The sequence below is a fragment of the Salvelinus alpinus genome, chromosome 1 (genome assembly GCF_045679555.1).
Source record: "Salvelinus alpinus chromosome 1, SLU_Salpinus.1, whole genome shotgun sequence".
In the NCBI taxonomy this organism is placed as follows: Eukaryota; Metazoa; Chordata; class Actinopteri; order Salmoniformes; family Salmonidae; genus Salvelinus; species Salvelinus alpinus.
Window position 1 is genome coordinate 20,710,512 of NC_092086.1, and position 15,465 is coordinate 20,725,976.

Here is a 15,465-nt window from a genome sequence, read left to right on the forward strand (position 1 = left end):
TTAACACACAACCTTCTAGACCAGATAGAGGTATAAACACACAACCTTCTAGACCAGATAGAGGTATAAACACACAACCTTCTGGACCAGATAGAGGTATAAACACACAACCTTCTGGACCAGATAGAGGTATAAACACACAACCTTCTAGACCAGATAGAGGTATAAACACACAACCTTCTGGACTAGATAGAGGTATAAACACACAACCTTCTGGACCAGATAGAGGTATAAACACACAACCTTCTAGACCAGATAGAGGTATAAACACACAACCTTCTGGACCAGATAGAGGTATAAACACACAACCTTCTGGGCCAGATAGAGGTATAAACACACAACCTTCTGGACCAGATAGAGGTATTAACACACAACCTTCTGGGCCAGATAGAGGTATAAACACACAACCTTCTGGACCAGATAGAGGTATAAACACACAACCTTCTGGACCAGATAGAGGTATAAACACACAACCTTCTGGACCAGATAGAGGTATAAACACACAACCTTCTGGACTAGATAGAGGTATAAACACACAACCTTCTGGGCCAGATAGAGGTATAAACACACAACCTTCTAGACCAGATAGAGGTATAAACACACAACCTTCTGGACCAGATAGAGGTATAAACACACAACCTTCTGGACCAAATAGAGGTATAAACACACAACCTTCTGGACTAGATAGAGGTATAAACACACAACCTTCTGGACCAGATAGAGGTATAAACACACAACCTTCTGGACCAGATAGAGGTAAAAACACACAACCTTCTGGACTAGATAGAGGTATAAACACAACCTTCTCGACCAGACAGAGGTATAAACACACAACCTTCTGGACCAGATAGAGGTATAAACACACAACCGTTTATACCAGATAGAGGTATAAACACACAACCTTCTGGACCAGATAGAGGTATAAACACACAACCTTCTCGACCAGATAGAGGTATAAACACACAACCTTCTAGACCAGATACAGACCTTCTCCAGATCCTTCAGGTTTCGGGGCTGTCGCTGGGCAATACGGACTTTCAGCTCCCTCCAAAGATTTTCTATTGGGTTCAAGTCTGGAGACTGGCTATGCCACTCCAGGACCTTGAGATGCTTCTTACGGAGCCACTCCTTAGTTGCCCTGGCTGTTTGTTTCGGGTCGTTGTCATGCTGGAAGACCCAGCCACGACCCATCTTCAATGCTCTTACTGAGGGAAGGAGGTTGTTGGCCAAGATCTCGCAATACATGGCCCCATCCATCCTCCCCTCAATACGGTGCAGTCGTCCTGTCCCCTTAGCAGAAAAGCATCCCCAAAGAATGATGTTTCCACCTCCATGCTTCACAGTTGGGATGGTGTTCTTGCGGTTGTACTCATCCCTCTTCTTCCTCCAAACACGGCGAGTGGAGTTTAGACCAAAAAGCTCTATTTTTGTCTCATCAGACCACATGACCTTCTCCCATTCCTCCTCTGGATCATCCAGATGGTCATTGACAAACTTCAGACGGGCCTGGACATGCGCTGGCTTGAGCAGGGGGACCTTGCGTGCACTGCAGGATTTTAATCCATGACGGCGTAGTGTGTTACTAATGGTTTTCTTTGAGACTGTGGTCCCAGCTCTCTTCAGGTCATTGACCAGGTCCTGCCGTGTAGTTCTGGGCTGATCCCTCACCTTCCTCATGATCATTGATGCCCCACGAGGTGAGATCTTGCATGGAGCCCCAGACCGAGGGTGATTGACCGTCATCTTGAACTTCTTCCATTTTCTAATAATTGCGCCAACAGTTGTTGCCTTCTCACCAAGCTGCTTGCCTATTGTCCTGTAGCCCATCCCAGCCTTGTGCAGGTCTACAATTTTATCCCTGATGTCCTTACACAGCTCTCTGGTCTTGGCCATTATGGAGAGGTTGGAGTCTGTTTGAGTGTGTGGACAGGTGCAGTTAATACAGGTAATGAGTGGAGAATAGGAGGGCTTCTTAAAGAAAAACTAACAGGTCTGTGAGAGCCGGAATTCTTACTGGTTGGTAGGTGATCAAATACTTATGTCATGCAATAAAATGCAAATTAATTACTTAAAAATCATACAATGTGATTTTCTGGATTTTTGTTTTAGATTCCATCTCTCGCAGTTGAAGTGTACCTATGATAGAAATTACAGACCTCTACATGCTTTGTAAGTAGGAAAACCTGCAAAATCGGCAGTGTATCAAATACTTGTTCTCCCCACCGTATGCGAGAATGCTATTCATTGACTACAGCGCAGCGTTCAACACCATAGTGCCCTCAAAGCTCATCACTAAGCTAAGGACCCTGTTACTAAACACCGCCCTCTGCAACTGGATGCTGGACTTCCTGACGGGCCACCCACGGGTGGTAAGGGTAGGTAACAACACATCCGCCCCACTGATCATCAACATGGGGGCCCCTCAGGGGTGCGTGCTCAGTCGCCTCCTGTACTCCTTGTTCACTCATGACTGCACGGCCAGGTACGACTCCAACACCATCATTAAGTTTGCCGATGACACAACAGTGGTAGGCCTGATCACCGACAATGACGAGACAGCCTATAGGGAGGAGGTCAGAGACCTGGCCATGTGGTGCCAGGACAACAACCTCTCCCTCAACGTTATCAAGATAAAGGAGATTATTGTGGACTACAGGAAAAGGAGGACCGAGAACACCTCCATTCTCATCGACGGGCTGTAGTGGTGCAGGTTGAGAGCTTCAAGTTCCTAGGCGTCCACATCACCCATTTGGCATGGGTCCTCAGATCCTCAAAAGGTTTTACAGCTGCACCATCGAGAGCATCCTGACCCGGTTGCATCACTGCCTGGTATGGCAACTGCTCGGCCTCTGACCCCACGGCACTACAGAGGGTAGTGTGTACGGCCCAGTACATCACCGGGGCCAAGCTTCCTGCCATCCAGAACCTCTATACCAGTCGGTGTCAGAGGAAGGCCCTAAAAATGGTCAAAGACTCCAGGCACCCTAGTCAGACTGTTCTCTCTGCTACCGCACGGCAAGCGGTACCGGAGCGCCAAGTCTAGATCCAAGAGGCTTCTAAACAGCTTCTACCCCAAGCCATAAGACTCCTGTACATCAAATCAAATGGCTACCAAGACTATTTTCATTGCTGCTCTCTGTTATTATCATGCATAGTCACTTTAATAACTCTACCTACATGTACATATTACCTCGATTACAGTTGAAGTCGGAAGTCATTAAAACTTGTTTTTCAACCAATCCACAAATTTCTTGTTAACAAACTATAGTTTTGGTAAGTCGGTTAGGACATCTACTTTGTGCATGTCACAAGTAATCTTTCCAACAATTGTTAACAGACAGATTATTTAACTTATAATTCAATGTATCACAATTCCAGTGGGTCAGAAATTTACATACACTTACTGTGACTGTGCCTTTAAACAGCTTAGAAAATTCCAGAAAATGATGTCATGGCTTTAGAAGCTTCTGATAGGCTAATTGACAATATTTGAGTCAATTGGAGGTGTACCTGTGGATGCATTTCAAGGCCTACCTTCAAACTCAGTGCCTCTGCTTGACATCATGGGAAAATCAAAGGAAATCAGCCAAGACCTCAGAAAAAGATTGTAGACCTCCACAAGTCTGGTTCATCCTTGGGAGCAATTTCCAAATGCCTGAAGGTACCACGTTCACCTGTACAAACAATAGTATGCAAGCTATTGGAGTGGCCATCACAAAGCCCTGACCGCAATCCCACAGAAAATGTGTGGGCAAAATTGAAAAAGCGTGTGCGAGCAAGGAGGCCTACAAACCTGACTCAGTTACACCAGCTCTGTCAGGAGGAATGGGCCAAAATTCCCCCAATTTATTGTGGCAAGCTTGTGGAAGGCTACACGAAACGTTTGACCCAAGTTAAACAATTTAAAGGCAATGCTACCAAATACTAATTGAGTGTATGTAAACTTCTGACCCACAGGGAATGTGATGAAAGAAAGAAATGCTGAAATAAATAATTCTCTCTACTATTATTCTGACATTTCACATTCTTAAAATAAAGTGTTGTCAGACCTGGGCCCTTACAGTAAATCTCACTAAGACAAAAATAACAGTGTTCCAAAAAAGGTCCAGTTGCCAGGACCACAAATACAAATTCCATCTAGACACCGTTGCCCTAGATCACACAAAAAAGTATACATTCCTCGGCCTGAACATCAGCGCCACAGGTAACTTCCACGAACGTGACACTGTCTTAACTGACCTAAGACAGTGTCACGTTCGTCTTATGAATCGGACAAAGGTGCAGCGTGGTATGCGTACATTCTTCTTTATTAAAGAAAGAACACTGAACAAACTAACAACACGACCGAAACGTGAAGCTATATGAAATACTGTAGACAGGCAACTAAACATAGAATAAGAACCCACAAACACCAAATGGGGAAATGGCTACCTAAATATGATCCCCAATCAGAGACAACGATAAACAGCTGCCTCTGATTGGGAACCATATCAGGTCACCATAAACATACAAATACCTAGACCTACAAAACCCTAGATATACAAAACCCCTAGACATACAAAACCCCTAGACAATACAAAACCCCTAGACAATACAAAACCCCTAGACAATACAAAACCCTAGACAATACAAAACCCCTAGACAATACAACACCCCTAGACAATACAAAACCCTAGACAATACAAAACCCTAGACATACAAAACCCTAGACAATACAAAACCCTAGACAATACAAAAACCCTAGACAATACAAAACCCCTAGACAATACAAAAACCCTAGACAATACAAAACACCTAGACAATACAAAAACCCTAGACAATACAAAACCCCTAGACAATACAAAAACCCTAGACATACAAAACCCTAGACATACAAAACCCTAGACAATACAAAAAACTAGCGTAATCCACCCTAGTCACACCCTGACCTAACCAAAATATAAAGAAAACATAGATATCTCAGGTCAGGGTGTGACAGACAGGGAAGTTTTACTAGGATTAAATGTAAGGAATTGTGAAAAACTGAGTGTAAATGTATTTGGCTAAGGTGTATGTAAACTTCCGACTTCAACTGTACGTATTGTTCGTTACTGTCTCTGCCTGGCTAGCTTGCCCAGGCAAACATTAAATTGCAGGGGGCACCATGTGTTCCGTTCTAAGGTAATGTTTGCTGACGATGCATTTTTTGGTAAGTGTTGATAAAACGTTTACTTGAGACAGGAGAACAAGTGGAGACATAGGACGAGGTGGATAATTTTATAATAAGGCCGTTTTATTCAAGTGTAAAGATATCAGGCAAAAACGTGCACGGCCCCTTTCTGTCAGATTCTTATGAAATCGTCGGAGAAGAGACCGCTCCACACAGTACATACAGATTATATAGACAACTGGCAAAGTAGGTTGATCTTGAAGTCTGGCCTTCCGATTGGTCGATCTGGGTCGTAGGTAGTCCTGTTCGGCCTGATGTCGACATTCCATTGGCTCTTCCCACAGTTCTTTGTCTTGCGCTCCAACCTTGAGTTGTGTGTGTCTGTGTGATTGTCATGGGGGAGGGGAGTTGTGGGTGTCGTGTATATGTCTAATGAGTCCAGCATATGTCCAAGAGAAAGAGGGGGTGTGGGCATATTGTGTCAACTATAGCTAATGTTGAGAAGTTGTTAAAACAAGTTACCAATATCTAATACAATTTCTTACATAAGCTAGGTAGGTAATATGTCACATAGCTATTTCGGGTTAATATAAAACTTACACAAAAATTACAAAGTTTAGAAACAGCGCTTAGGCGAATTAAATGCCCTGTTTACTTCATAGCTAGTAGTATGCCCACCACTAGCTAACTATACAGACATTACGGCCGTTAACTAGCTAGCTTATCAACGTGCAAATCTAACATTCTCTGGCAATATAGCTAGCTAAAGGCTTTTCGTACTTGAAGAATATTATCTAACGTTTCCACAAATATTTTGTGTAGAAAACATGTGTAGAGAGATCCGAACTACATTCCAAGTTCTAATTTGGTCCTTTACCTGCCACATGGCCATTCCAGTGGAGAAATATCAAGACAACGTCCATTGAAATGTTCCAAACACAATTGACGTACAGAACTAGATTTAGCGTGTCAGTCCAACACAATAATGATACTTTGAATATCATATGAATATCAAGAAAAGGGAAACCAGTGAAGAACAAACACCATTGTAAATACAACTTATATTTATGTTCATTTATTTTCCCTTTTGTACTTCAACTATTTGCACATCATTACAACACTGCATATAGACATAATATGACATTTGAAATGTATTTTTTCTTTTGGAACTTTGTGAGTGTAATGTTTACTGTTCATTTGAATAGTTTATTTCACTTTTGTTTATTATCTATTTCACTTGTTTCGGCAATGTAAACATATGTTTCCCATGCCCTTTGAATTGAAAAAGAGAGATAGAGAGACCCTTAAATTAAAATTGAATTGATAGGGTTTAACCGCAACGTTTCTTTTATGTACATACCGTGCCGAAATCCTGCACGGAGCCTTCGCGGTGCGCTGCCACTTTAAGAGCGCATCCTCAGTCAGAAAGGAGGACATAATTAACTCGAACATCGGTGTTACCGCTCTAGATGGTGGCTGTTATCTTTTGGGAACGCACCAGTTGTTGATCGCATGGATTAGTAGCAACATTGTTGCGAAGTTTTGACATTCAAACCTTCAGACGAACAGACAGTGCGACTGCAAGCCTGAAGTCAACAGCTAAGACTCCTCTCTCTCCCTCTCACTCTTTTTTCAATGTGGAAGTGTTTCCTCCCCACTCTGCTGATGGCTTTATGAGTCAGCAAAAACTTTTTCCTCACAGCATGTATATAAAGTGGAAGAGTTATAAAGCTTTTACCTTTGTTCTGAGACTACATGTTGATGTGGATGTTGATGTTACCTCCTACTCTGGAGTTGATCTCTGGGGCAATTACAATGCTTCCACCCTGGGCTGTGATGGTAGACTGGGGATTGTAGGTTGGTCTGTGCATGGAGAGAGAGAGAAAGGGAGATAGAGGTAACCAGGTGTCCTCACCCTGGTACTAAAATACAAGGCAAAACTCTGACCTCAAATATTTCATTGAAATCAGTCTCACTTTTGTTGACAGGTCGTTTCTCCACCGATGAGATGGTTGCCCTCTGCAATCCTCCCTTCAGTGTTCCCCTTTTTTCTTCTCCAAGACAAACTTTTATTTTTGGAGAAAGCGGTTGTGTCCCTATCTTCTCTCCTCCCTTTGGAGCAATTGCTCCCCATCTCTTTCTCTCAAGTCTCAATCTATGGAACATGAGTGAACTCATGAGAACATATTTTGGTCTCACTTTAAACAAAGTACTTTTAAAGGCTTTAAACTTTTAAAGGCTTTATATAGTGTACATAAAGCCTTCATAAGCTCTCCATAAATGTTCATATATCATCTAAGCATATTTCATACTTTATAAATGGTATATAAAGGGTGACATAACAATTTCCACTGTAGGGTGAATTGCCAAATGTGTCCTAAACCAATCTTTGATAAATTGTCAAGTACACTTGACTTTCTGTTTCACCAGAAATAGTCAACAAAGATTTACTTAAAAAGTTACTTCAAAACAAATCTATTTTAATTGTTGATGGTAGATCCTTACCTTGGTAAATGAACTGTGCAGTGTGTGAGTGAGTGACTCAGATGTGTGTCTGGTGAGTGCGAGCGACAGATGCAGGGGCAGACTGCGACAAAAGCCACTCCTGTGGTTGTAAAGATACCTTCATAGAAAATGATTCATTAAAAGTGAGTCACCCAGTAAGTCTAAAAGTATTTGGTTTCAAATATACTTAAGAATCAAAAGGAAAAGTACAGGTAAAAATCATTTCTGTCACGTTCCTGACCTTATTTTCCTTTGTTTTACTTTGTTTAGTGGTCAGGACGTGAGCTGGGTGGGAAGTCTATGTTAAGTGTTTCTATGTTGGGCTTAATGTGTTGCCTGATATGGTTCTCAATTAGAGGCAGGTGGTTTACATTTTCCTCTGATTGAGAACCATATTTAAGGTAGGCTGTTCTCACTGTTTGTTGGTGGGTGATTGTCTTCCGTGTCTGTGTATGTTGCACCACACGGGACTGTTTGTTTGTTTGTTTGTTTGTTTGTTTGTTTGTTTGTTTGTTTGTTTGTTTGTTTGTGTAGTCTATTTTCCTGTTCGTGCGTTCTTCGTGTCATGTAAGTTCGTTTGGTTCAGGTCTGTTGACTGCGTTTGTTATTTTGGTAAATTTTCAAGTGTTTGTTTCGTGTTCGTCTAACGTTTAAATAAATTTCATTATGTCCGTTAACCACGCTGCGTTTTGGTCAAATCCCTACTCCTCATCTTCAGACGAAGAGGAGGGAAGCACCCTTTACAATTTCTAATTCCTTATATTAAGCTAACTATATTTACGGATAGCCAGGGGCACGCTCCAACACTTATGCTTCGTTTGTAAATGATGTCTGTGTTTAGTGAGTCCGCCAGATCAGAGGCAGTAGGGATGACCAGGGATGTTCTCTTGATAAGTGTGTGAATTAGACCATTTCCTCTCCTGCTAAGCATTCAAATTGTAATGAGTACTTTTGGGTGTCAGGGAAAATGTATGGAGTAAAAACAACCAAATTTTCTTTAGGAATGTAGTAAAGTAAAAGTTCCAAAAAATATAAATAGTAAAGTACAGATACCCCCAAAAAAACAACTTAAGTTGTAATTTTAAGTATTTTTACTTAAGTACTCTACACCACTGATAAGCAGTATATAGGTCATGTTTAAGGCAGACCACATGTAAAATCAAATCAAACACTTCATTAGAACTTTGGCATACGAAGGTATCTTTACTTTTACTCAAGTATGACAATTGGGTACTTTCTGCACCACTGCATTTATGTTATGTGCCAGTAGCATTACTGCCTGTGTGTGTGTAAGTCCAGCCCAATTTACTGAAATACATTATGTACATATATGCACGAATTGAATGTGAGATTATGCTGGTAAATCACGTGGTGACTCCACAGCAATGTAACTGTGACTAATGACAAATTTTTCATAGTCCATCTCTGGTTGTTTTATGGTCATTCTTCCTCCTGCTCTGACACACATCTGCGTCTCACTCACTCACACACAACACAGTTCATTTATCAAGGTAAGGTTCTTTCCTCAATAATTACAACACATTTGTTTTGAAGTATATTATGAAGTAAATCTTTGTTGACTATTTCTGGTGGAACAGAAAGTAAAGTGTACTTGACAATTGATCAAAGATTGGTTTAAGACACATTTGGCATTTTAGCCATTCACGCTACAGAGGAAATTGTTGTCACCCTTTATACACCATTTATAAAGTATGAAATATGCTTAGATGATTTATGGAGTGCTTATGAAGGCTTTATGTACACTATATAAAGCCTTTAAAAGTTGTACTTCTTTTAAAGTGAGACCAAAATATGTTCTCATGAGTTCACTCATGTTCCATAGATTGAGACTTGAGAGAAAGAGATGGGGAGCAATTGCTCCAAAGGGAGGAGAGAAGATGGGGACACAACCGCTTTCTCCAAAGAGAGAAGTTTGTTTTGGGGAAGAAAAAAGGGGAACACTGAAGGGAGGATAGCAGAGGGCAACCGTCTCATTGGTGGAGAAATGACCTGTCAACAAAGGTGAGACCGATTTCAATGAAATGTTTGAGGTCAGAGTTTTGCCTTGTGTTGTAATACCAGGGTGAGGACACCGGGTTACCTCTATCTCCCTCTGTCTATCTCCCACTGCACAGACCAACCTACAATCCCCAGTCTACCATCACAGCCCAGGGTGAAAGCATTGTAATTGCCCCAGAGATCAACTCCAGAGTAGGAGGTAACATCAACATCCACATCAACATGTAGTCTCAGAACAAAGGTAAAAGCTTTATAACTCTTCCACTTTCTATACATGCTGTGAGGAAAAAGTTTTTGCTGACTCATAAAGCCATCAGCAGAGTGGGGAGGAAACACTTCCACATTGAACAAAAACGTTTCCTGTGTGTTCATGTATGGTGTGTGTGTATGTAAACCCTTTCAATTCAATTTCAATTTAAGGGTCTCTCTCTTTCTCAATTCAAAGGGCATGGGAAACATATGTTTACATTGCCAAAACAAGTGAAATAGATAATAAACAAAAGTGAAATAAACTATTAAAATGAATATACAATATACTTATATATAATATCAAATAAATATTACACTCACAAAAGCTCCAAAAGAATAAAGACATTTCAAATGTCATATGTCTTTATGCAGGCTCTGTGGGGTCTGTTTGTGTTTGTGAACAGAGCCCCAGGACCAGCTTGCTTAGGGGGCTCTTCTCCAGGTTCATCTCTCTGTAGATGATGGCTTTGTTATGGAAGGTTTTGGAATCGCTTCCTTTTAGGTGGTTGTAGAATTTAATGGCTCTTTTCTGGATTTTGATCATTAGCGGGTATCGGCCTAATTCTTGGTTGGTGAGTGGACCCCAGACCTCACAACCATAAAGGGCAATGGGTTCTATAACTGATTCCCATATTTTTAGCCAGATCCTAATTGGTATGTCGAACTTTGTTCTTTTTGATGGCATAGAATGCCCTTCTTGCCTTGTCTCTCAGATCGTTCACAGCTTTGTGGAAGTTACTTGTGACGCTGATGTTTAGGCCAAGGTATGTATACTTTTTTGTGTGCTCTAGGGCAACGGTGTCTAGATGGAATTTGTATTTGTGGTCCTGGCGACTGGACCTTTTTTGGAACACTGTTATTTTTGTCTTACTGAGATGTACTGTAAGGGCCCAGTTCTGACAGAATCTGTGCAGAAGATCTAGGTGCTGCTGTAGGCACTCCTTGGTTGGGGACAGAGGCACCAGATCATCAGCAAACAATAGACATTTGACTTCAGATTCTAGTAGGGTGAGGCCAGGTGCTGCAGACTGTTCCAGTGCCCTCGCCAATTCATTGATATATTTGTTGAAGGTGGGGTTTAAGCTGCCTCATTGTCTCACCCCCAGCCCTTTGGAAATATATATATTTTTTGCCAATTTTAACATCACACTTGTTTGTGTACATGGATTTTATGTCGCTCTCTCTCTTCTTCCTGCAGTAAGTGTCCATGTGACCTGTCCCAAGTGTGAAGAGACCCAGAACACATCAGGGAACACTCCCATCCAGCTGTTAATAAATCATTGACAATAATCTGACAATTATTGTCATGTTATTACATCAAGGGGAGAACATTCAATCAAATTCACAAGTTGATTTAACGCCTGTTTAATCCTCTTTCTTGACAGATTTGTCCAAGATTGTGACAAAAAAACAACTTTTCTTTCCATGCATTTATGGCAGTGTTTGTTGCCTGGTGAGGGGGAATCATTCAGACAAATGACATGTCCTCTAAAACTGGCTATAACTCCAGTTCTATTAGTGATATTAAGATTCTAACACAGCGTGTTGTATACATTTATTTTTAGGAAAAGTCAAGGATGGAGGGAGCATGACAAAAAATGGCAGAGTAATAAATAAATACAATTCATGAGCAGCCACAATGACTGCTTTAGTGGTTCTAGTGTTAATTCATTTGTAAATATTTAAAAAAACATTATTCCACTTCGATATTATGGGGTATCAGATATGTAGGCCAGTGACAAAAAAAATCTATTTAATCCATTTTAAATTGAGTCTGTAACACAACTCAAAAGGCACCCGCACATCTGAGCTATCTGTGTTGCAGATGCATGGTAACAACTGGATAACATAAGAAACCCACACACTGCTTTTGCTTCAGCTTTATGTATCGGCCTGAAGGCCTTCGTCACTGGTGCTAAAGAACACTAATGTTCACCACCACATATACCTTGAACTCGTGCAAAGTGGGAGATGCTGTCGAGAAACACTGGCATGTTTTACTATGGGTCCCAGCTTTGCCGGCTGAATTTAACAACCCACCACTTTTGTATATAGAAGAGGTCGCAATTTACGCACAAGTAGGCCCATGCCAACTGTCAGCCACAAAATAAGCCAGGCTCTTTTACGCCCTGTTCCAAATGGAAGCTATATGTAAGGGGCTTAATACAGTTGTATTCCAGCCACTAGGGGGTACTCTGGTGAAGCTCATGGGAAATAAAGCAGTATAGTTTAAGTGAATTGGGGAGAGGAAGAATAAGGAACAAAAAAAGGGATGAAAACTGCTGTTACATGTGCTGACATGATTAAAAGTCACGTAAACAGTACCTTTCGCATTACGTTATTGACTGTACGCTTGTTTATTCCATGTGTAACTCTGTGTTGTTGTTTGTGTCACACTGCTTTGCTTTATCTTGGCCAGGTCGCAGTTGTAAATGAGAACTTGTTCTCAACGAGCCTACCTGGTTAAATAAAGGTGAAATAACAAAATAAAATAAATAAAAAGTTGTTTATATTATAAGCTCATAGAAAGGGTAACATACAGCACAGTGCAACAATGCGATGAAGTGTGAATATTTCTGCCATACACATACAGGAAAACAGTTCCAAAGAAATTTCATGTGCACCACCTCCACCCATGTTATCTACATGATTAAATGTCCATGTGGGTTGTGTTATGTAGGTAAAACCTCTCATTCTCCTGTGATGGAACATTTTATGTATGTGTTCTATTCATGTGCTTTTCTAATAACCAATTTCTGTGTTCATGCAAGTGACTGAACAAATCCTTACTATCAGTATCTGCAATTTGGCAGTATGCCCAGACCCTGGGTTTGAAAACGTAAGATATCAGTTTCAAGGTCTCAGTTTAGAGAAGAAGCCTTGTGAGGTATTGGTCAGTCACATGCATGACCGAGTATTGGTTGGTCACATGAATGAAGCAAACGTCAATAATAAGTTAATTATGAATGATGAATTAGCTAAATCATGCAAATATGACTTGTCTGCAGTATATAAAGAACTAATGAGACTGCCCCGGGGGAGCTCCTGATTGACATGTGTACTTGGTGCATTGAGCTGGGACTGCCCCAGTAGAGCTCCTGATTGACATGTGTACTTGGTGCATTGAGCTGGTTGAAACCTCTCCAGCGAGCTGATGATAAAGAATTATTAATTTAAAATAGATGTAGGGTCCCTGCGTAGACTTTTCACAACACTCCCAAACAGAGAATTAGTGATCAGGAGAAACGACAGGGATTATCCACTTACTTGATAGGCCGATGTCCTCATTGTGGTTTTACAGACGTGTTTAATATATTTTATGTAAACACTTTATTCGAATACTTATTTAATGCATATTGTTATATTTGGTAACATGTTTATTTTCCCTCGACTCCAATGCAATGTCTACATAAGAGTGCAAATTAAAAACACTCAAAAGCTCTGGCAAAGGCCTTAAGGCCGATACCAGCAAGAGCAGTGTGCAGGTTTTTCTTTTCTCTCAGGCTGTAACAACATGTAGAAAAAGTCCAGGGGTGTGAATACTTTCTGGAGGCACTGTACCTCCCAAAGCTACAAAAGAGAATTTAGATCAGAAAACAATTAGGTAAGATACTAAAGTGAAAGAGTGGTGTGCAGCCTTCCTGGAACAAATCGGCAAAACAACACTCTGCTTGACAATTCAGCTGCTTACAGCTGCCAGTGAAAAAACAGGGAAGTACTATGTCCATGTGGTCCATGAGTTTCTAGTAGATGGACCACATGGTACAAGAGAAAATAGCCCAATTCAAAAAGTATCTAATCAACAATGACATCCTTTTCAATTACTTCTGCAACTCCAACTATTTACTTTCTTTTTTACAACTGCCACCAGTTTGACGCCAAAATATGGACAAAAAATACATATTGACATAGGTGTAATAGAAACTATAAAAGGATATTTCACGCTGAAACCATCATTAAACACAAATAATGGTATTCACTAAATTGATGGTTTATATTTAGGATATTTTACAGCTTTGTCATGATTTTTTTTTTTATCATCTCATTTTAAAATTTCTACAAGGTCCAGAGATAAGACACATGATAATCTGAATTACCCAAAAGGGCCACTATAGGTCTTGTGATAGATTATATATAATCCTTGAAAGATACCAAAATTCTGGTAGGTTACTGGTAAACTTAGAAAGTTATCCGTAATACAATGCATTCGGAAAGTATTCAGACCCCTTTCCTTTTTTCCACATTTTTAAGGTTACAACCTTATTCTGAAATGTATCAAACAAACATTTCCTCAATCTACATGCAATACCCCATAATTTACATTTACATTTAAGTCATTTAGCAGACGCTCTTATCCAGAGCGACTTACAAATGACAATGCAAAAACAGGTTAAGATTTTTTGCTAATTTATTACAAATAAAAAACAGAAATACCTTATTTACATAAGTATTTACACCCTTTGCTCAGGTGTATTCTGTTTCTATAGATCATCCTTGAGATGTTTCTACAACTTGGAGTCCACCTGTGGTAAATTCAATTGATTGGACATGATTTGGAAAGGCACACACCTGGCTTTATAAGATCCCATAGTTGACAGTGTATGTCAGAGCAAAAACCAAGCCATGATGTCAAAGGAATTGTCCGTAGAGCTCCAAGACAAGATTGTGTCGAGGCACAGACCCGAGGAAGGCTACCGAAAAATTACTGCAGCATTGAAGGTCTCCAAGAACACAGTGGCCTCCATCAGTCTTAAATGGAAGAAGTTTGGAACCACCAAGACTCTTCCTAGAGCTGGCTGCCCGGCAAAACTGAGAAATCTGGGGAGCAGGGCCTTGGTCAGGGAGGTGACCAAGAAACCAATGGTCACTCTGACAGAGCTCCAGAGTTCCTCTGTGGAGATGGGAGAACATTCCAGAAGGACAACCATCTCTGCAGCACCCCACCAATCAGGCCTTTATGGTAGAGTGGCCAGACAGAAGCCACTCCTCAGTAAAAAAGCACATGACAGTCCGCTTGGAGTTTGCCAAAAGGCACCGAAAGGACTCTCAGACCATGAGAAACAAGATTCTCTGGTCTGATGAAACCAAGATTGAACTCTTTGGCATGAATGCCAAGCGTCACATCTGGAGGAAACCTGGCACCATCCCTACGGTGAAGCATGGTGGCAGCATCATGCTGTGGGGATGTTTTTCAGCGGCAGGGACTTGGGAGACTAGTCAGGATAGAGGGAAAGATGAATGGAGAAAAGTACAGAGAGATCCTTGATGAAAACCTGCTCAGGACCTCAGACTAGGTTGAAGGTTCACCTTCCAACAGGACAACGACCCTAAGCACATAGTCTAGACAATGCAGGAGTGGCTTTGGGACAAGTCTCAATGTCCTTGAGTGGCCCAGCCAGAGCCCGGACTTGAACCTGATCCAACATCTCTGGAGACCTGAAAATAGCTGTGCATCGACGCTCCCCATCCAAACTGACAGAGCTTTGGAGGATCTGCAGAGAAGAATGGGAGAAAGTCCCCAAATACAGGTGTCAAGCTTGTAG

At 41.1% G+C, this 15,465-nt stretch overlaps 1 long non-coding RNA gene across 1 annotated transcript in view; it reads left to right on the top strand.

Annotated features, from left to right (window-relative positions):
• LOC139579785 (uncharacterized) overlaps positions 1 to 15,465 on the top strand; it is a 98,812-nt gene that overhangs the window by 16,981 nt on the left and 66,366 nt on the right. The gene's annotated exons all lie outside the window — the stretch shown is intronic.